Here is a 23,886-nt window from a genome sequence, read left to right on the forward strand (position 1 = left end):
GCGATTATCAAGCTGATCCGCGCTGCGTGTTTGCGACAGAAATGGAGAGACATTCGCTTTAGCCCGCAATCATTTACACATATTCAGTGACACTCACACACTTTTGACACTCACTTCCCAGAGATTTTGCGCGAATCGTTTCATACGCGACGTCGTTGTATACACGTGTTGATCGGCACGAATTTTACTTAATGTGATGATAAATATTCCGTTCCACAGTATTTACCGCTCGTCTCTTCCTCGATGAATTTGATAATATCAATTTGGCGAAGAGAGGAAAATTCGTATTTCCAAAATGAAAATTTTATTGGACATTGGCAATGCGAAAGCACTTGTCAAAGGGAAAATTATATCCCTGTTTTGGATGCGCACAGAACAGCAGAAGCAAATGTTGTTACTCGATTATCGGCCTGATTGCATAATTTTCGACCGTATAATTTAATGCCCATAAACGCTATGCATGCAAAATCTATTGGTACAATTGATAAATAAATATTTTCAACAGTGACGCGGGTAGCGAATATGCAAAGATGAGCAATTCGTTAATCCAATTAGATTGTCATTTAATTCGCCAATTATATGTGCACAAAGATATAAAATACAATATATTTTCTACTGTAATTTCTTTTTTAGCTTGCTTGCTTTTTATTTCTCTTTTCAAACACATTTTCGCGAATGTTTTCTCTTGTAAATATACTGACAATTGCACTCGGTCTATTTGAACTTGCTTCGAGGGAAAATAGATGTATATATTATAGTATCTCTTTGTATCGACATTATGATACAGCCCTGTTGTTCTCATTCCATGATGCCGGAACGGATTGATCAGAATATATGCGTGCATCGTTAAATGTACATGCTATTATAAAACCAATTTCTAAGATACAATCGTTGTAAAGTTTTCTTTCTTTCCGTTATATTCTATAGAATATAAATATATATATTATATTTTTTTCGAACGATTGAGTTGACGAAGAAAGTATATTTTATAATGGCAAGCAATCATTATCCGCGAAATAAGCAAGATTATAGTGACGCATTCATAGATACGTGTAATTTGAATACAATGACTACCGTCCGATTACCTTACGTTCATTAACGTAACAAAGAAAGGAGAATATATATAGGTATATATGCACGCGTTGTTTCGCGAGAAACTACGTAATCGCCATCAAGTTTCCGAATTCTAGAAACCTCCAGTCCTTGATTCCGAGTTTCAACTTAGCTAAGCATTTCCTCGGATACTAATGCGATTTCGCATTACGTGTGTAATGGAAGAACCCATTAAGTGATGTATGTATGTCGCGCAGTGTGCACGACTATGCAAGATTTCCCTGATAGAATATCTTCAGCATCGGCTGAGAATCCGCATGTGTTATTATTTTTTATGCCCTATATGTCCTGTAAATTGCGCGAACGTACGATTAAATTCCGCACGAAAAAGAACAAAAAGAACAAAGACTCGCACACTTTCAAAAGTATACAACAGCCCGTAAATTCGTCTCCTAGAAATATTGTTTGGTCCATAGACAGCATGACTAATGTACACCAGTGGGGGATCAATAATTTCATTATGTATTCAACGTCGATACATGCCAGCAATAAATCGCTTTCCACCGAACTATGGTGAATCTGTAAATCTTGTCCGGACTTCCATATTCTCTAAGCGTGCAATGCAAAAAGTCACGTCAGTGGAATCAGAAGGCATTACATTGCCATATTTTGTTATCGTATCACGAAATTCGTCAATTAATCATCGTGTCCCAGACGGCCAACAATTCGCGATGTTTTACTCGTGATAACGAACGAATGGAATGAGTGATCATTTTTCTTCACGATGTACATCTAAAAATGCTTAAATATAATAGGTTATCGATATTTTTACTACTTCGATAGCAACAAGTGTCGTTATTATTCCAAAATTGTCGATACTTTACCGTATATCGTTTGTAATCAAATATCAACAATTCGCGATGTTTTACTCGTGATAACGAACGAATGGGATGAGTGATCATTTTTCTTCACGATGTACCTACATCTAAAAATGCTTAAATATAATAGGTTATCGATATTTTTACTACTTCGATAGCAACAAGTGTCGTTATTATTCCAAAATTGTCGATACTTTACCGTATATCGTTTGTAATCAAATAAAATCATATTCGCAATTATTACGATAAATTAGCAAACTTTCGCGGAAATTATAAGAGATAGAAATAATAAGTATAATTAAATAACAAGTTTTATGAGAACGTATGTGTGTGTAAGTGTGTATGTGTATTCTGGAATTATCTTCTGCGAGATATTATCGACATCTTTATTTTATATGCAGCACTTTACATTCTATCTATAACACTGTCTATCACGTATAAATATCTAACCAATATTGGAGATAAAACGTGGCTGCAAAAATAGTCGGAAAATAATGGAAAGCATATTACCAGTGATATTATTGGAATATCATGATTACTCGTAATGTGTAGGTTTGAATGCAGCATCCAATAATATTCACAAGAATGAAAAAAAAATAAGGAAAGAAGTGCTTTTATACATGTTCCATAAATGCGTTACATTCGATCAGATGAATGATAAAAACAGACAAAGAAATTTGTCATATCGCAAAACTATTCCACACGCGATGGCAAATATATAATACAACACGCAGATATTTCTCGCGATTCTGCAGATATGAAATTATGTATACCTTCATGTGTGTGTGCGTGTATATTTTGTACGTTGACCAAATAAAATTTATGCGTGGCATCTTCCGTCAATATTTGCATTTGTTGAAAACATAACAAACGCAAACACTGAATAAAATATTGTCGATATGTAATCTACTGATAAAAAAATTATGCAGCGTGATTCAAGAAAAATCGTATGAATCTAATAAATCAAGAAAATACGATTAAATCGTCATATTTTTTACGACAACTTAATCTCACCTTTAAATTTATCGACAAAGCGACAAACATATTTGTGCACCACATAAACATTGTATTTCCTCTGTCATTCGAAAATTATCTGTTTGGCTAATTTTCGAAACGTCGTCAGTTGTAACTTCATATGATTATATTCTTTTCGCGTGATAAGCTGCGCCATAAGCAATAAAATACGCGTGATCAATATTAGGTGTGCCGTGCAAAGTATTATTTGATATTTTGATTAGTACGTGTTCAAACATAATTAACGGTATTTTCGCGAGTGAATATTGTGTAAGTGCTATGAAGAAGCAACAATGAGTCATTCGAAAATTATCTGTTTGGCTAATTTTCGAAACGTCGTCAGTTCTAACTTCATATGATTATATTCTATTCTTTTCGCGTGATAAGCTGCGCCATAAGCAATAAAATACGCGTGATCAATATTAGGTGTGCCGTGCAAAGTATTATTTGATATTTTGATTAGTACGTGTTCAAACATAATTAACGGTATTTTCGCGAGTGAATATTGTGTAAGTGCTATGAAGAAGCAACAATGAAGAAACAAGAAAGGAGGAGGAGGAAGCTCGGGGAGACATCGGGCGTCGGCGGAGTAACCGTGGAGCAAAAAATTAGATAATTTATTTACTTCTTTTGTTCATTTGTGGCATTAATTAAACGTCTATCTCGATCTTAATACACAATTTTACAATAGTGTGTGATATATGTATAATGTTAGACTTTATCTCGTGATATTTAAAAGAACTGATATATCTGTTTAAAGAAAAAATCAAAAGTTTTCGATATATTCCGTGCATAGTTGTCATATACAATATTAATTATTCTGAATATACCATTTTATAACTTGTATTTTTATAACTTAATATTTGTATTTTACAGATCAATGATGTAACTCCGCATCGTACGGTGAATTAAATTATTTATCTTAATCTTGCGGTACCTAATGGATTTTTAAAAATTAAACCAAAGAGAATTTTTAAGATTTTGCTAAATAAAGAATCAAATAATTTTTCTACAAGGAGATAAAAATACAGAGAATAAAAATATACACTTAAATATATAAAAAGAATGCAAAATTATATGCGACACAAATGGAACTTTAGAATAATAGTAAAATACTGTTAAAAAGTTAGATGCTTAAAAAAATTAAAATAAATATGACAGAAAAGAGAAAAAAGAAACGAGGAGAAGCGCGAGAGGAGGAAAAGAAAGAGGGAAGAAAAGATACAGCGATCGAGGAAGAATTTGAGAGGGAAAAAGGACTACGCGTCCTCTATTAATTTTATTAGAATCAAAAAAAAAACAGATCACACAGTTTCGCAAAATAATGCAAGAAAAAAAAATATTAATTAGTTTTTTTAAAAAACCTTAAAAAACCAACGACAGATATATATATATATATATATATATATATATATATATATATATATGAGTGATTAATGGCGACGAGATTTTTAATATCTGTAAAGTGCCGGTCTCGACGTTCGTTTCATCGCGCTTCCTACCGGCGCGACGTCTTTTCGCATCCTCGCTCGTTCCTCGCTCTTGATCCGACACGCGGTGTGTGTAAACGGTCGCAAGACGAGAGAAATATCGCTGTCCAGAAAGGGGGAGGGGAAAAAAGAGTGCAGAAATCTCGCGTGACTGCGGAAACAAGAAAGAAAGCTGCGACGGAAATGGCGAGGGGACCCGCGAAACGACGGAGACGCACGAAGCCCGAGACGATCTAATTTCTTCCAGGCCTTCGTGCGCGCGTTTCGAGGCGTTTTTATCTGTCTTTTTATTCTCGGCGATCTCGCATGTATCTGTGGAGTCGCGAGAAATCGGACAGAAAGCTGTCGCACTCGCGCGCAATATAAGAATTTACGGCTAAGACGACCTTTAAAGAGCATTGAGCTCGGGCGAAGAATAAGTCGGGACGGAACTTACGTGTTACGAGCCGCTGTTGTGTAAACGTTCTCACGACAGTTATGGGAACGTTCACCGGATTAGAACGAGGGAATCGAAGTCACTTTACGTCGTTGACATTCCACGCGTTATACGACGACGGTCTCTGTCGTCGATAGGCTATTATCACTTATGATAGTGCCCTTTATTGCGCTATCGACACACCGAGGCCGTGTGTACCTATAAAGGGCACGTTGAAAAACTTGAGATCATAAATCAAGTTACTTACTACTAGATCGTTGAAGCATTTTACATTTAAATAAACTTTTTCGCCGTAAACACGAATTTATGTTACGCGAATTTCAATTCGAGCGTTTGGATTTTATTGTTACATGTGATAAGTAGACTGAAAAATCTCGAATCTCATTACTAAGCAAGTCCTCCGGGCTCTGTACTCCTTTCTTTACTCCAGCGAGGAATAATGGTTGTGCAATGATACGGATAAGTTTTACTTTTTTGTTAATATATATATATATATATATACATATATTTGTTTCCTCATCTCTCCTCGTTCGTTAAGTTTGAATATTACGACAGACGGATACGTAATAAATGATTGCGCGTATACTGATGTCTCTCAGTGTAATTATTCCATGAAGTGACGAGTTCCTCTCTCAACGATTTCATCATCCGTGACGAAACTTCACGTTGGGGGAGGCTAGCTTAATTAAAGTTCGATACTACAACAAACAGGAAAGTCAACTGCGGCATTGCCGCTTCTCTGTTATATATTGCAAGAGAAAGAGAGCGAAATCTGTGAGTGACGTGATTGGCCTTTGGCGTTGTTTTCGAAACGCTTCTGAAACTTTATAACACTGATGATACTTCAATTCCGAATAACCTTTTACGTTAATTTATTGTATTTGTCATGGGTAAAACACAAAGCGCATAATTGACATTGTACTTATTTCTATATGTAATTTTTTTTTCGTGTAACAAAGATTGAATATTTTTTTACGCAATAACATCTAACGACCCTCGATATTATTTAACGATAAGACCAAAATGTCCGTCTAATTTTCTAGCAGAGGGCATGGCGACCGATAATATCCGAAAGATTACCCAAACGAGTGATAAAAAGGGAACGTCGTTAACGTTAATTAGTAAGATTTCATTTAGAAATTTAACTTTCGTAATTACACGATAATGACATCGTGTTATCGAGCGCCTACGCGTGCACCTCTTTAATAGGTGCACGTCCCCCGTCGACACAATCTCCTTTAGTTTATAAAGTAAATTCGAAGGAAACCGATATCTTCCTCCTCTCACATTAAACACACACACACACACACAAATACTGGGATCTTTACGATAACTTGGATTTACGTTTATACCGCTATTTTGACGACAATGCAAATATCAGACAATAGTATAGCTCGTAAGGTGCATCGAATTTCCACCGTAACAGTAAATAGCCGCATCCTGTTGTTACGAGCAATACTATTTTACTTGTTCGGTCGAGGGTTTGTCCAAGAATCCTGCATACATACAAGCGTATATGTTTGTTTTTCAAAAAATACAATTGCATTTTATATATAAACATTCAAACGTCTCATTTTTGAAAAAATATGATTGAATTATTTTAATACAGTACAAAAATATCAAAAAGAAATAGAAAAGCGTTGTTTTATACAAGCATAGAAAAAGAGATGGGAATAAATGCGGTAACTTTTCAAATGTTTTATAACAGAAAAATGTCAGTGAAAGAAATCATGCTATATTGTCCGTATTATAACAAGCTCGTTATGTCAACCTGCGATTACAAACACAGCGGCCACCCATTGCCTTCGTTCCGTCGAGACATGCAGAGCGAAAGAAGAACTAGGCTAACAAAAAGAAGAAAAGACAGTGACAGATACGGGATGAAGGATGCAGTAACGAATCATGACCGCGAGAAAAAGAGAAAGACACGGACAAAAAGCGGGAGAACGCGAAAGAGTTATGTCTCCGGTATAGATTAGGGATATTTATGGACCGGTAAATCAGATATATATCGCGTCCTCTCTTCTCCGCGCGTCCTCACGCGATGTGCATTCCTGTAAAGTAAGTCCTTGTACAAATTTTTTTTTTCTTAATTAAAGAGAAAGATTTTAAAAAAAGTTAATTATAATAAAATAGCTAATAAAAACTCTCTAATGCAACGGAAAGTAGCTAATAAAACGAGTCCCTGCCCGTAAGGCATTAGCAATTTTATTTCGTAAAATGTCTGCATTCTCTCTCGAGGAAAGATTTTAATTACGCGCGTAAGATCGCATCCCGTCTTCCTATCTTTTTTTCCTCGACATTCGACTTTGCTCTCCTCGAGAAAGTTCCCTCACGCTCGCGCGACATCCTCTCTTCTCAACTGCACAAATTCCTATTTCACAGATAACTTCCATAACGTCACGCGCTATCGTGCCCTTTCTCTTTACCTCGCTTCGTTCTCGAGAGAAACGAAGAAAGCGAAGAAGGAATAATGCCGAGATAGGAGGGGAAAAATAAATGCGGGAGAAGCGCGGAAAAGCGCGGAGCGAGAGGCGATGGCGTGAGACAGGAGAATCGTGAAAGAAAAGAAATTTCCGCATCGCAAACGCGGACGGGGAGCAGATTGACGAGCGGCAGAGATACGAGCGACGAAGAAAGCGACGCGACGGGGGGATAAAAAGCGAGCGGCCCGCTTATTATGTAAAGAGAACGCGCAGCTTTTTTTTCTCGCGCGTCCTCCCCCGGTTCTTCGCTTAATGCTCCATTCAAAAGCTCTTTGAATTAATATTGCATAATGCGATAACACGCGAGCCGACCGGTAACATTCGGCTTATTGCGCTCGTTTTGCGAAATGTCCTCTAATAAAGGAACGCGCGTTAATTCGTACGCGCGTTGCGCATTAAAGTTAATATGCGTATCGTCGGTCCGACACACCCTCGCGGGTTTATAACGCGATACGTTCATAAATTCCCCCCCCCCTTCTCCCTTTTCGATTTTTATAAAAATTAGTAATGCACAAAGCACATAACGCACACACCCACACACAAGGCTATACAAAGGGAGATAATTTTGAAAGCTTATATCATCAAACTAACTGATTTTACACCTAACTATGTTAAAAAAAAAAAGAATAAAGAGAAAAATAAAAGTTGCGAAAAAACGAAAGCGTTCGACAATAGCGCAACACAAAGCAAATAAACGAGAGAACTTTTAAACAATATCATCCAGTACGCAATATCCGCGCTCGCGGCGAAATCGTATCATCTGCATACGTGTAAGCGGAAGGGCAAAACAACGCGGCAACAATGGTGTAAATATAGACGATAGCCTCACGTGAACTGTCTAGAATTTGAGAGCATACATTGAAATTTAATCCACAAGTTCGATCTCAAAAGCTATACCGGTGCATAGCCATACTGATGCATAATTTGTCGCCGGGAGAATCTATCATCGACAATAAGAAGAGTATCGCGCTGCGATATGAATAAATGATACCTCAGATTTGTTCGAAATTCTTTTTCTTTGAAACATCACAATTGAAGGAAATCGGCGCGAACAAAGAGACACGAAACAATATTTTTATTCCGTTAGAAACAAGGGGAATGTATAAAAAAAAGAGAAGAGAGAGTAAAAAGAAAGAGAGAAAAAAAGAGAAAAAGAGAAATGCAAAAGTTTTGTCTAATATCGCTACAGATGTATATATGTGTATGAGCACACACACATTCTTAATAACATTAGGCAAAACTCATTCACGTCGACCGGCAATAGTTTTGTAAAAAACTTGGTACAAAACTAACGTTAATTAAACTAACGTTTCCTAATATGATACGAGATCAATATCAATGCCAAAAGATTAAACGGAACCTAGCACGCCTACGAAGAGTAACTTCTATCAATCAATTCCACTTGTTCCGAATGCGATTCCTATGACAAGCAGATAATTGATGTATTAACTTTTCGTGCACGCATGCATGCCTCGAATTCTCATTCCAAAGATATTTTCCCGAGTAACGCGTGCATCATCGCTACACGTTGTACAACCAAATTTTTGTAACATGATTCATCAAATTTTCGTAATCTATTATGATCAGCTTACATCAAGAAATCCCGCGACAAATACGGGCGCATGTCGCGCGCGCCAGCTTGTTTCAGAACAATTTGTTACATCGTATTGAGTAATATCATGTCAGATTCATGGTTCCGCCCATAAGAACCGATTTGTATAGAAACTAACGACACTTCAGTTTCAGACATTCAATCATCGCGGAAACAATGCATGGCATGAAAGGATAATTTTCTCAAGTTATACAGTGCATAGTATTTCTTAAACTGAGTAAAAACATACTTTGTTCCATCATTGTGTGTGTGTGTGTGTATGTGTGTCACTGTTATGGCAATAAAATTTCACTGAAAACATAATAATATAATATTTATTTGCAAGATGTAAAGTTTTTTATTTATTTAGATTATTATTTTTTGCAATAAATCCACACATACATACAAACATCTAGAATAAAACTAGTACTGAAATTTTAAATTATATATATATTATACTTCTTTATTCTTATGATATGATAAACCCACAAAAAAATTAACAAGACTTTTGATCAAACTCAGATATTTCTTTATCTTATTCTTATTTCTTTATAAAATATATTGCTCTATAAAATCTCATATATAATATTATAATATATATAAGAGAAACAGAGAGAGACACGCATTTTAAAATATTACAAACACATACACTCACACGCACACACACTGATTAAAAAACAATCACTAACTGATTTTTTCAGTGACATTTCATTGGCTTACAGTGCTATACTTATAATTGAAATCACTGTTTATCAATGATAATACATTGATTCCATTTAAGAGAATATAGAACGAGAATTGGCAAGAGGTTAAAGAAAATGTTTCCCTTATAACACAACTCTTTACTCGGTTATTTCCTCTCGTTGAATTTCCCGAAAAAATATTAGCTTTAAACCCTACTAAAAATCACAATTCTCTCCCCTGGTTCCGCGACAGAATCTCGCCCTAACATTAATCCCCGCGTTTTCGTTGTGTTCGCCGCCATTGTCGTCGTTGGCACCGATCACCGACGACATCGTTGAGCAACGTCAAAGGGAACCCTTCTAACGGCCAGCGTTCATCGATCTGTTCATTAACGACCTAATTAGCCACACGGCCTGATTACTCAACCTCGAACCATCAGCCGAAGTTTGCCGACTAAGCAGCCGCGTGACAGGACGCGGTGCTGGCGTCGTTAAGGCACGCGGATGACTAACCTTCGTGAAAAGAATCGAATCGGTTGACTTGAATCGTCACCCTCCGGAGATATCATTATCAGAAATGCAGACTGTCGGATATTTCAATTCTTCCTCTCATCATCCTCTTTATTTTCTCTTCCTCTCTATCTCTCTCTCTTTTACCGCTGCAGGATATTTCATTATTAGAAAATCTGTCTGACATTCAAACTCTCGTTCCTTGAAAACATTTCATTATTAGAAACTCTTCCTCTCCGATGTTCGGATAACTTTTAGAAATTTTCCGTTCACGCGATGCGAATTGTCTTTGATAAATCCATCGTCATCGATGATTTGAAGAAAAAAAAAACTTTGAATCGGAATAGCGTTAAATAGCATTTTAACCCTTATCCGGGTAACACGATCGTTGAGCTTGGACACGATGAAGATCATGGATGAACATTACATCATGTAATCGATATTACACGGTGTGTTATTATCTAGATAAACGTATCGGATTTATCGTACGTTTTAACTTCATATTTGTTACGAGATATAAACGGAATTATACGAAATAATATCCTTTTAGTATATCCCCTGATACAGAGAAAACACGAGACTATATTTGTTCTTCAACAAGGAAATCAATAAAATTGAATTGAAGGAACGTTATGCCGATAATGTCGCGCCATTGCTTACAAACGCTCTCTCCCTATATTTTCTCATATTATCTGACCGGTTTTACATCCAACTGAAAGCAACAACATGTATTTCTCACGGATAAAAATTCCGCGAGACTGTTAATATTATTTGTAGACTCTTTCAACAGCGTCGATTTTGCGTCCACCTCTCTCTTTTTCTCTCTTTAAATTTTAATATTGATAACTTCTCCATAAAAAAATTTCGTAGATATTTATAAATGTTCTACTCGCCCTCTCTTTCCTGTCTTTAAATATTTTATGATTACGCTTTCAAAGAAGAAGGTATGTAATTTCACAGCAAACGCTTCCGCTATAATTTCGTCATACTGAGTTTACGGCTCAATTTTGTAGGCGAAGTAACTCCATTAATCGCGTCATGGAAATATGAAATATGAGCTGACCGATATAAAATTGACGTCAAACATTGAGCAAGCCATGATCAGCGGTGAGAGTACGTAGTAACGTACCTTTATTTTTTTAAGCCGAAAAAAATCATCTCACGATTTCGCGTTAAAAATTCGAAAATTCGTTAGATAGAGATGCTAATTTCATGCAACAATGTTAATTTACTATGATGCCGCTACCACCAGGTACCCATCGTTGTACCGGAGATATGGCACGAAAGCTTTTAGAAAACCCGCTTCCAACGGCATAGTTCCTAGCGGGTTGATTCTCATGAACCGCAAGTGTTTTGTCAGATCGATAATAATATTCTACGGTTACGCTATCTCTAGATGAAAAAAATCCGATTTAATTTTCTTGTGTGTGCGTGCAAGCCAACAGAGTTGCAACGTATAAAAGTAGAAAACCAGTCTTCGCATATTAGCTTTGAGCTCTAAATTATTTTTTAATCTTTTTCCGCGAAAAAAAAGATTAAATCACGCGCTGATAAGTATACCAAGTAAAGGTTTAATCATAATGCGTTGTAAAAAAAAAAAAGTTAAAAGAGAATAAAATAAGAGATTTTTTAATCGGCCGAAAAGCATTTATTAATCGAGTAACCTGGAATATCATCTTTTTTTTTTAAATTTTTATCTCTCGGCGTATATATATTTAGAGATCTCTGATGTAACGATATTTACAACGTTTTTCACTCATGTCGCAATGACTAACCTTGCCTATCGTTTACAGAGGCAAAATATTACTACCGCGAAAGCACATCGCTCGTAAATATTAGTTTTATATATTGACCAGTTCATCGAAGCACACACGAAAATCGAAAATTTCCTGATACCAATACCGCAATTTTCAGAGACTATCAAATAATCGGTCTATTGTTATCCATCGTAAATTAAAGTATTAAACATTAATGCTTCTCTGATTTATTGCACAAAACTTTTTCGCCGCAACTTTTCGCGTCTTTTCATTGCATTTATGCGTGCGAACATCATTATTATAGAATGGTCACTCTTGCTATAAAAATACTGATTCGATTATGAGTAAAGCCACGACACAGATGACGTATTTTGCGGCAAGCGCTTCTAAAATTAGTAAAGGGAAATATCGAGGTCAATCGCAAGGCGGGGCCATAATTTCCCGGAAAATAATTTATAGTCTAACGAATATATAAAAAATAAAATGGGAGTCGAACTATCGCCTTGCGACATCCACAGACGAACGGACACGTTCCGATAAGATCTCAAATGGTCATCATTTCACATAGAGGCCTTTCTTCTCGTTCCGTGCTAGAACAATTCTCCGCTGATGCGGCTCGCAAATTGAATTAATGTTGGCAATTCGCCACGTATCACCTCGCAGACATTTTTCCTTTATATATATATGTCGCGATAACAATCTCGTTACACTTCTATATTACTGAAATAATTCCGATATTCGCCCAGTCTTGTTTCTATTAACGATTATTAAAATCAACGCGATACTTATTATTAGCATAGTTTGACAAATGTACGATTTCATGCGCGTAAAATAGGTATATATATTTACGATGCGTAAGTCGTCCGCTGTGCAATAAAGATAATCCAATGCAGGATATAAAACATTATATATTTTTTTAGTTTATAAACGCAGAATATAAAACATTATGTATTTTCTGCTGTATAAACGAGGTATATGTATTGAAAAGTGTTGGAAAAAAATTGCGGTGAACAATGTACACGCATGTCGTGCATGTGAAACTAGCTGTATGGTTCCGCCATATATTCAGAATGAATGCTACATAATGTACGAGCTGCTGCTCTGCAGAATCTAACGCAACATTATTTGACGCAAAACGTTCTATGATAAAACGCATGTGTATCCGCACGCGTCGCAAAAAAAAAAAAAAATCAGACGCAAAAGAATCTGTCATAGTTGACAGCATTCTAATTAGACAGATGTGACATACAGCTGCGCGTGATGTTATAACAAAAAAAAAATAGTGATATTTGATATATTACGAGGAAGAACGCTTGTAACTAAATCTCTTTTTTCATTAAAAAAAAAAAAAAACGAAATCTCATGAAGCATTACGGCAGCTGTTTCGAATCCAGCGATTCGCGTAACGTCAATTTTTTTCTGGAATTAATTAAGCAGCGCAACGACCGCATGGAAATGGCTTCATGTTATCTATGCGAACCGGTGATTTTATAATTAAGGCGCATTATACATCTGAGCATCACGGAAGCCAACTAAAGGGTATAGGCATACACATTAATCGAAAATTGAAGATATTGATTATTCATACTTTTGCTCGCGGAGATTTAATATATCACACAACACACACATTAGTAGATTTATATTATTCGTATTCCAGAAATAGGAGAAAAAATTAAAAAATTACAACACGTGAGAAAGAAAGAGAGAGAGAGAGAAAAAAACATCTCGCGATAGCTGATACGTTTGTGAATAGGGGGCAGTTTCGCTTTCAAAGTGGATATTTCACGCGTTTCTACTCGCATTTAACGCAAAACGGATTAAGTCGTTTCGGTCGCGAGGTCGGACTTTCGTGCGAACGATTAAATCTCGTACGAAAGGAGTAGGAAATGAGGAGAGAGGGGGCAAGTGCTAGTAAGCGAAAAGAAGTAAAGGGGGTTGAAGAAGAACGGAGTGTTGCGAAATAGAGACTGCTGGTTACATGGTTGAAACCGGAGGGGGGAGGGGGAAGGGAAAGCTCGAGCGGAAGGAGAGACAAAGTGCGACGCGCGACTACCTTCGGGCGTTTCGAGGATAATTTGCATTATTCGCGTGGAAAGTTTCTCCCTTGGCGCGTTAATGGGTCTCTGGGATCCGAGATTCGGATATACCATCTTCTTTTTTTTTTTCCCTCCCCTTCCACCGCCCTGAACCGCCCGCGAACGAGCGGAAAGGAAGTGAAAATACGAATCGCCGCGAGTATCCTTTATTTTGTCATTAACGACGCTATAGACTAATGGATAATGGTTCTCCGCGTCGAAAGACAGTATCGAGGAAGGAAACTTAGACAATTTATATTGTTTGTTCATTAATTTATATCTGACCGTATAATATTAAGCGCGCACGCATAAACTGCTTAGCTTTCCATATAGATTAAGCAAAATCTAATGGATTCGACTATAAAGACCTTTAATAATATTTATAAGTTAAAATTTTATATCTTTTTTAATTAAAAATTTTTTTATTATAACTAGCATACAGCGCGCATTTATATATCACGCTCAAATATATTGCGTCCGGTGCGCTTATATACATATATACGCGGAATATTAAATTATGTAAGTGTTTTGAATTATAAATTAATTATTTATTAATCAATAGATATATCACGAAGCCATTCGTTAAGTTAATTATTCGATTCTGCAATTCGATTATTTAATTGCGCGTTCACAATCCGAATTATATTTAGATCGTCGAAAAATCTATCGATAAAGCACCAGACAAAATATATTTAACTTTAAATATTGTTAAAGAAATAATAATTTTCTCATAAAGAGAGATAGCAATAAAACGATAATTTATTATATTTTGGACTGCTGTTATTACGTTTCTTACTTGATTAAACGTATATAAAAGATAATTATTAATCACATTAATCATATCAAATTATACCCCGATAGTTGGCGTGGTTGGAAAAGGAATTTGACGAAGCGTCTCGCATCACTATTTTTCTGTTCGAGTGTCGTCGCGTGAATGATAATAAGTATCGTAGGAAAGGAATTTGTGACGGAGCGTCTCCCACTATTACAGTACTATTCAACTGTGGCCGTGCGAATGATAACAAGGCCGTAAAACGTAAACAATAGAAAGCTATACACCGCCAAGGCCGAACTTGTTATTGATAATACGTTACCGAAATATTTCACATGTGACGTATATTGTATATTGTACATATTATTGTCTCTTTCATCGGTATAAAAAAATGCAAGAAATTTACCGTCCTTTTAGCCATTTGAGAAATGTACGCACGCTGACGTATCGATTTGCAGTTAATCTTAGGTTAAAAGTTAAGCTCCGACTCTTTAATCTGACAGCATAAAGCCGTATCCTGAGATAAACTTCGCCTCTTCGACCTCGCGCCCGCACCGAATGGCCGGATCTCAAGGGGGCACATTTTTATGTAAATTTAATGGCTTTACCAGTGTAACGAGGGAGTCAACTCGCGCTTTTGTATGAGCGCGAATGTAATACAACCAAGGACATTGCTAATATATACTCCCTTTTTCAACTTCTTGTGTAAAGTTTCCATGATATAAGAAATCGAGCATAAAATGTACCTGGTAATAAGCTTTTTCATCCAACGCGATTTTTATAGAGATTTTTCCACCATTTTTGCTGTTCTCTTTCTACGGATTTATTTCGGATTTTTCTTCGTAAAGAGTTTAAAATCAAATTTAAAATCAAATTATTAATTTTTAATATTAAAACTGTGTTGTGTAACAATGATTGATAACGGATTATTTCTCTGCGAAGTTGTACGCGAATGTAAAACGTGTTCTATCATGTTTCCGGGATAAAGTTTTAAATTATGAAATTCTTATCTGTGATATATGGCAAAATAATTCAATTACAAGAGTATTCAATGTAAAATACGGCAGCTATACAGGCACCAGGATGCAACGAAAGCAAGAATTCTTTTCCATTACTATACTTTCCTTCAAACATCGACAGCACCGACAACTCTAGACCTAATAACATTAAACTACTAGAAATCAGGAGTTGATTGCGACGCATTCTAAAATACTTCCTGATCTTTTTAGAACGACCATTCGGAAGAACGTCGAAGGGCTCGTCTTACGATCCCTTCGAGAACGAACATAATCGAATCGGTACGATGGGAATAAGCTATTCGGAACGGCTCCTACAGTCAATATATCGATCGACGCAATGATTTCTATCGAGAAACGCAGAATTTCGAGCGAAAACTCGAGATGCTATTGAAGAAGCAAGCAATAGAACAAGAATTATCGGGAAGATGCAGCTGATTACCTACGCGTGTACAGTTACTTCAACAATGATAACAAGATTTTGCGTTGGAACTATATTATCAAATAATAGAATGCAATCAATTCCAAATTCAAATATTAAAACAGAAAATACCACGGATTACATTAATCCAATGATTATGAACAAATGATCTGAAAAAAAGTGGAACGGTCCTTTACAGGCGCGAAAGCGTAAAATCATACTTTTTTCCAAATTATATTTTTGACAACACACGTACCATCGATTATTCCATGGAAAATGTTCTCAATAATATGCGTCGCTTGTCGCGCTTCATTATCTCGCGTCATTACAGTATCATCTCCTAACTCTGCATCTCGAGCCCGACGATTTTCTGAAACACAAGTAGACACACGAATACCAACGCAAATGGCAACGACTGTACCCGACATCCGCGAGAAATCACTCTCAAAGGTATAACGTAGTAATCTTGGATCCGTGGTCGATAACTGCGCGCGATATGGCGGTTCAATTACGGCGACTGCGAACTTTCGCCCCAAGACGACATTTCGCGGCAACTTACGAGCATATCGAGGATAAGGAGACGTTACTTGCAGTGAGAGAGAACTTGCTTAGCGCTTGTGCAACGCGTGGCGCGATGTAGAATACAGAATATATGAAGTAAGGGCAACGACGAAGAGAATGAGGATGATGAAGAAGCGGAGGAGGAAGAGCTCTTCCTCCCTCTAGAACAAAATCGTAAGTCAAACGCATAGGCGCGTACACATCCCCTCTATTGTGCCACTCCATTAAACATTCGTTGCAGTTACACCGTTATAAAGCAAAATATAATCTCGCGATGCAGTAAACACGCCAAGCGAGTTAAACGAATGCGCGGATTGCGTCTTCTAGGACGGTAGAGAAGACAAGTATAAACGTTTCGCAGCCATGAGCAATGCTCGCGGGCGTGGAAAGTAATTTAAGGAGCGATCAAGCTGTCGCCGGCAATGCGGCTTACATCCAGCTTCGGCCCCACATTACGGCCACGCGGAAGAAGAGATAACCAGAGACGAAGATCATGTACATATTTCCTAGCGAATAAATCGACGGTACTAAGGTAATAAGCCTCTCTTAGCGCGAGAGGTAGGATTTTTGCGGAATATCCGTTGCGAGATCGTTGGAGTTATAAATATTGGAAAAGTCGTATTGTTCGAGTATACAATTCCAACAAATTTGAATATTAAATCCTCGTTTATAAAATCATCCGTGCATATTCCAAGTGTTTGAGGTAGAAGGAGGAGAAACAAAGCGAATGGGGAGGGGAAAGAGAGAGAGAGGCAGATTATAGGAAAATCAAAATTGTACAATTAAATGGACGATAACAGATACTAGAAGAACCAGGTACAGATGAAGATTTCTCTCGAGTGTTTCGTAACTGTAACCTTCTGGCGCCAAGTGCCGCCCGAGAGATAGCTTCGCGCACTTTACAATTTATATTACACAGTCTTGTAACACAAGCTCTATCTCACAAACCATGAGATTTCTCTTCCCGCAAGATTTACTGGTAAAGTTGTTATTACTCCGCCATAAAATATTTAATTAGTTATCTTAATGCCATTTATTTCTCTCGCGCTCTACTTGCTATTTATTTCGAACTTTCGCGGAATGCAACGAGGCTGTGCCACAATATATATTTATGCTAAAAAGTGCTAAAAAGAAACAATTTATATTACTTCAGTCATACGTTAATATCTCACTGCAATTATTTCGTTATCGTTATCATAAATCTTTTTTTCATCCATTAAGATTTTTACTCAACGTCAGCCGTAATTAATCGATCGTCTTAATTAAATCGAATAGAGCGGATTAATTTTGTTGATATTTGTCATTTCGAGAATTGTAATTTCCTGTCGTAGACACTTCTATCGATAACGTCGCGATACAATTACTATAATCGCCCGGAACGTTAAAGTGCGGATATCGCCGCAAGCCATACCGTGACACGTATATCGTGTTTAGCAAAATATCAACGATACATATCGACGCGTTAATATACGAGCGCGTCGTTGCGGAATGTAAAATGGGAAGTTTACTCTACGAAATAATTTCTTCCATTATCAAAGGTAAGACAGTGATTGAAATCAAAAGGTGAGCAACTGTGAGAGTGCCATCGCGACGTTGATTGGAATTTAGTACAGAATGATAGAAACTAGTAACGGCTCCCCCGCTTCTCCAATTAAGCTACTTGGATGTAAATCAGCTTAAGGGAATCCTGTAGTGTACGCGACGGGATTCATTCGTAAAGGAAACACGAATGACAATTCATTGTTGAGAAAGCCGTTAATATCAGTGGGAAGACCTTTAAATTAAAGTTACATCTGGGACGTTTTGCTGAAACGTAACATTGTATCGTAACAAACGTACCGAATTGTTATCCGCGCGCGTATATCGTTAAATGAATTTCTCCATCTAAGCCCAGTCATATCGGTTACAGAGATTGGACGCGGCAAAAATTGAGCGTCACAAAGATTAAACTTGTCGGGATTAAGGGCGCGCGTAAGACGCGAAACTCCCTCCCCTTCCCGTCCCTTCCTCAAGGGGTAGATGCCGCGCGGCGGATAAAAACTCATCAAAGTTCGCGCCAGCCAGCAAACTGACGCCATTAGAAGTAATTTATCATTTAAAAGTGGCCTGTTCTTGCCGACACTCTCAGCAAGCTGCGACATATGCGGTATTAACTTTCTTATGACGGGGATCCTCTTGACCCGTTTTCACCTTACGTGGTGGCATAGCGTGACATCCTGCAAGCCCGCGCATCACGTATGTATATATATAACGACCGTATTATAATATAGACATTTATCTGATATCCCATCTCTTTCCGCGAGCGCGCGCGCGAATAAAAGCCATATAGAATAATTCCCATCTAATCATCCGAGAACACAGTTACGGTATAGCGTTAATGTTAGCGGAAAGCCGCGAAATAATTGATCACTTGAAATTTATTATTTAATTTAACAATATCCCTGTCAACCGGTTATCCACCGATGCATCTACCCTAAGTACATAAATAAACAATTGCACAACGGTTACACACGCGATGAATAAATTCAATCTGAATCGCGATATTGTGTGCAAGCGGTTATTATACGCTCCGTTCCCGCCGAAACGAATGGCTCTCACAAATCTCGTTTATTAATGCAGATAGAAAAGTGTTTCTTCTCTCTAATGTGGAGACGGCCGCAAGCGTGAAAATGCAAATCACGGGATATTATACGGGATATCGCGTCTTACGTTTCCGCACTAAAATATTTTCACGGATAAGGGCCACCGCACAAGCTTTTCCGTAATGCATTACGTTACGTATGCATTACGGAAAATGCTTGTGCGGTGGCCCTAAAAGAGATGTGTAATGAAAATCAGGATGAGATAAAATCGCGAGTATACGAACTTATTCTCCCACACACAGAAAAATATTATTCTATTGCTAAGTAAAATGATTACTCAGTTTACTTTACGCCATATTGTAGAATGGCGAACACGCGTTGTTACGCATTTTATTCCTCAATTGACGAATATTCCATTGTTAATAGTAATACGAGTAAATATCACTATTAAGTTATAATTTTGACGAAATAGATATTCGCACATAGAGCTCATCATTCAATCTTCTCATTGCACATAGATTATTCCGAATAAAGTAAAATATAACAATATAACTAGAATGTTATAATTATATATGCAACAGAGTGTATTTGAAAGCAGGTAAGTCCGCAGCGTAATAAAATATTCACGCCTATGGGTTTAACTAGCACGAGATGTACGCGTAGTTCTCATCGGATCTATATACTGACGAATAATCGCTCGCTCGCTGTAAAATTAACGTGTCGAAACGCTACCTTAAATCGGGAGTAAATTAAAAGCATTAAAATTCTGAATCAGGTAGCAGTTCGCGGAGCTTGTTATACGCGTGCAGGATAATTACATGCGATTACAGCTCTAACGCCATGTTGAAGTATGCGGCGTTATCGGAAAATATGTAAATCATAGTGTTATCGATTCGCGCGAAGGGAACGTAAATGTGCTAATAAAGCGTGCGTGCACGAGCGCATGATAATTATCGATCAATGTTATCGATATACTCACTCTTTTCCGTACAACGGAACTAGGAATTTCTTCGCGCTGTGGCCTCCAATTTTCCACTTTTTACTTCCTCCCCCTCTGCTTTATTTCTTTCTCCCTCTTTTGACGTATTACTCGCACGTTCGTTCGTCTTCATGCAACTTCACTGTGAAATTGGCTCTGTCAAAAATCACAACTTCCTCCTTTATTGACACTTTCCGCTGTGGAGAGAAGAATCTCGCTTAGAGGCTAATTTAACGCGATTGCTCTTCCCACCCTTCATCGTCGCTTAAACGGCTAAATCATATAATTATTTATTTCCTTCGTCACCGTACTTATGATTCGTTCGCCGTCATCGCTGTGAAACAAAATCTGTCCCGCGACAGCGCCAACATTACGCGGAATATCGCTTCAAGTGGTAGTGGACATCCACAGTCGATCAGGAGGCGTATCCTGTCAAACACCACAGTACATCTGCGAGTTGGGATATCGTCCGCGACCGAGAATAATCGCGCGAAATCACGGTTCAATGTGTCGAAACAATTCCGGCGCACCACCGATTTACAATTTCGCGAATGGATCAGTCGTTTGGAACGGCGCAAGAATTTCTTGACGCGCGAATCAATCGGCTAAATTTTTCAAAAACAGATATATATATATATATTACGTTATTATCTAGAAATTATTGTATGAAATAGGGACATTCCGTTATGTATATTTCATATTTTACGTGTAAATTGGAACTAAGAGAGGAGATTATATGCAAATGCATACACACATTACAAATATTTAAAAAAATAACGATCGAAATGAGAAAAATATAAGCAGAAAGGAAATTTCTGCATCTATCCAATTATACGAATGAAAGCTCTCGTTCATGTTCTAAGCGGCACGAAGCACACGTTAAACATACCGAAAACTGCTGCTTTAATGATGTTTACAACATCGAACATTTTCGAGCAAACTAACTGTTATCGAATTTCATTTCAATGTAAGTAAATTAAGTGGCATTAAACGTTGTAGAAACGTAAACAAGATACCTGCCACTCCTTCGAATCGTTAATTTATCAATAAATTCTCATTTCCGATGAATATATAATCGATAATATTATCGATAATAATAATAATTGCATGTGAGATTTAAATAACAACCAACGTTTGGCTCTTTCATCGCTCGCCGTGAAAAGAAAAAAAAAACATAGCTCTCGATGAAAGTCATAAAAAATCTATCGCCGTCTGGCGCAGAAAATTTCTGCATTCGTAATGTCAATCCCATTGCACAATCGATGGTGCGAGTCATGTCACGGAGCTCATATGATCTCTCTCCGCGTAATTTCATGTGCATTTTTCGTTCTTTTTTTTTGCTTTTTTTTTTTTCTATCTATCTCCTCTCTTTGCTCCTCGACCGAACCAGATAATGCTACGAAGGGCGGGACCGGACGTGTCCTACTTTTGCGATGACCGGTGTACAGTTTTTAATCCGAGACTAACAACGTGACGCGGGTTAGCCGTGCGGTAAGATTATGTCACACGCCGACAAGAGAGAACTCACGTACATTCGTCATCACAGAAATTTCAATCGTGACATCTAATCATCTTTTATCCATTTATTCTCACGGATAAATATATTTACACAAGATATCATTAATTATTGCGTTTAATCTCGCAATTTCCTGCATTATGTATGATGATGCCATCATACGACGCGCCATCAGACTTTACAAAGGATATAAAATTCATCGGGCATAATCTTGAAAGTGCGAACAAAGTAATAAATTCATTGAAATTACATGAAAAGATGAAATAACAATTTGAGATTGTCTTTTAAACACAAAATTCTTTCAAACTTTTTAATGTCTATTTGTCATTTTCCTTAAAATATATAAAATGAAACATAATTATTACGTTTACGTACTGAACGAAGAAAAGAAGGAAGAGAGCAGCATCCGGTCTATTAGCAATTTAATAAAACTTATTCCAATTTTTACGATCACTCCACGAACCACGGCGACCGATGTGAAAAGCGATTAGTTCGAAATCGGGCGTGCAAATCACGCGCGATTTATCTTCCTTTCTCTCGTGTACGATCACATGTCGTTGACAGATTCGAGGTCCGAAGCACTAAAATTTCACGATGCTCGTTCATCGAGGATTCCGGGTCGAAAAACACCGTTTTTCAAATTTTCCGTCCGTCTCCGAACGACATACGAATCGCGCGAATCACTTCACAGCGCCGTCTCAAGAGTTCGCACGAAGAAGAATCCCTCGTGTTTACGTATTTGGTTCCGCGAGACGCTTATTTACTACGACGCGACGTAAAATATATCGTGACACACCGGCAGGGATGACAGATCGTCGCCGCGGAACTGGAGCGGCGTGTGTCGAAAAAAATTGGATCGACGCGCGAGAAAAAAAAACACACGTCCACTTTCGCTCGCTCGAGTTCTTATGAATCTTTCCGTGGGAATGCTCCGCTCTCGCCCGCTGCTCGTTAGGGCTTCGCCAATGGACTGCCAGGCGCCGCGGCAAAAGCTACGGCGCAACACGCCGACGCATCTACCCCCTTGCAACCCCTAAAGCGAACTGTCCCCCGCTTTGCGGCACCGACACCAACCCATACCGATGAGTTTTCCACTCGTTCTCCACGCGCGAGAGACTCGAGCCTTTCACGACTCCGCAAAAACACGAACGCTCCCGACACAGACGATGCACGGGAGTATGTATTTGTGCGGATGTACACGCGGTTTTCGCGATCATTTTCCATAACGGACATCGCGCGCGTCACGGTGTATTGCATTAATCTATCGATTAAATGTAAAGAAAATATGCATAATATAAATCGACTGAGCTCTTTTTTAAATTTATAATAATTGAAAAACGCGGGTGTCGATTATTCGGGGACAAAAATGGATAGGAAATGTTAAGTTTCAACAAAAAAAAATATTTTTCATCGCATTGCAAATTCAACTTTGCCGTCATAATTTTTTATTTTTTCCCATTATTAATTAAAATATTTATTTTACAAAAATCGATTAAAAAACAGAGATCGCGATTGTCAGTTTTTGAATTGAATGTGTAAAATATTTGGAGCAAGATTTAGCCATTTGTAAAAACCGAAAAGAGAGCAGTATCAAGCGCGAGGGCTTTGAAGCTGAAATTAAATGCCGACCAAGTGTGCTGACACTCGATAGCCTATCGTTGTATGAATATGACGCATTTTGATACGAGCACTGCAAACTGCTCGGCATGCCACAGACTCGGTATATGACAGGTAATGTTGCAACACACGAAAGAGAATAAATTTGATTTAACCCGTTTCATATTTTCATCCTCGATATTCAAATATATATTGAATACTTTTATGCCAATCGAAACATCCATATGATTGTCGATCGGCGGGGGTTTATAATTTGCATAATTATGCAATAACGGTGATGTCAGGTATCCTTCATTCCGTCACATCGATGGCAGTTTCCAGCATCGGCGAACAAATGAACATATCGGGATACAAAATTCGGCATATTAAAATTATGCGGCAGCACTACTACGGTTCTTTTGATATTTTCAGAACTCTCTCTCTCTCTCTCTCTCTCTCTCTCTCTCTCT

At 37.6% G+C, this 23,886-nt stretch overlaps 1 protein-coding gene across 7 annotated transcripts in view; it reads right to left on the reverse strand.

Annotated features, from left to right (window-relative positions):
• Window positions 1-23,886, reverse strand: part of LOC115237986 (peroxidasin) — a 124,915-nt gene that overhangs the window by 86,740 nt on the left and 14,289 nt on the right. Inside the window, exons 1-2 of one of the 7 annotated variants that reach the window (XM_029811433.1) lie at window positions 22,196-23,028; window positions 20,305-20,501 (exon numbers count right to left, since the gene is read on the reverse strand). The exons of 1 other annotated variant lie outside the window; for it this stretch is intronic. The gene's annotated coding sequence lies outside the window, so the exon portion shown is untranslated. Of the gene's footprint in view, window positions 1-20,304; window positions 20,502-22,185; window positions 23,032-23,886 lie in introns of those variants that run through there. 5 more of the 7 variants (XM_029811436.1, XM_029811441.1, XM_029811440.1 and 2 more) reach the window with 5 other exon arrangements.

Source organism: Formica exsecta, unplaced genomic scaffold (genome assembly GCF_003651465.1).
Source record: "Formica exsecta isolate Colony F162 unplaced genomic scaffold, ASM365146v1 scaffold318, whole genome shotgun sequence".
In the NCBI taxonomy this organism is placed as follows: domain Eukaryota; kingdom Metazoa; phylum Arthropoda; class Insecta; order Hymenoptera; family Formicidae; genus Formica; species Formica exsecta.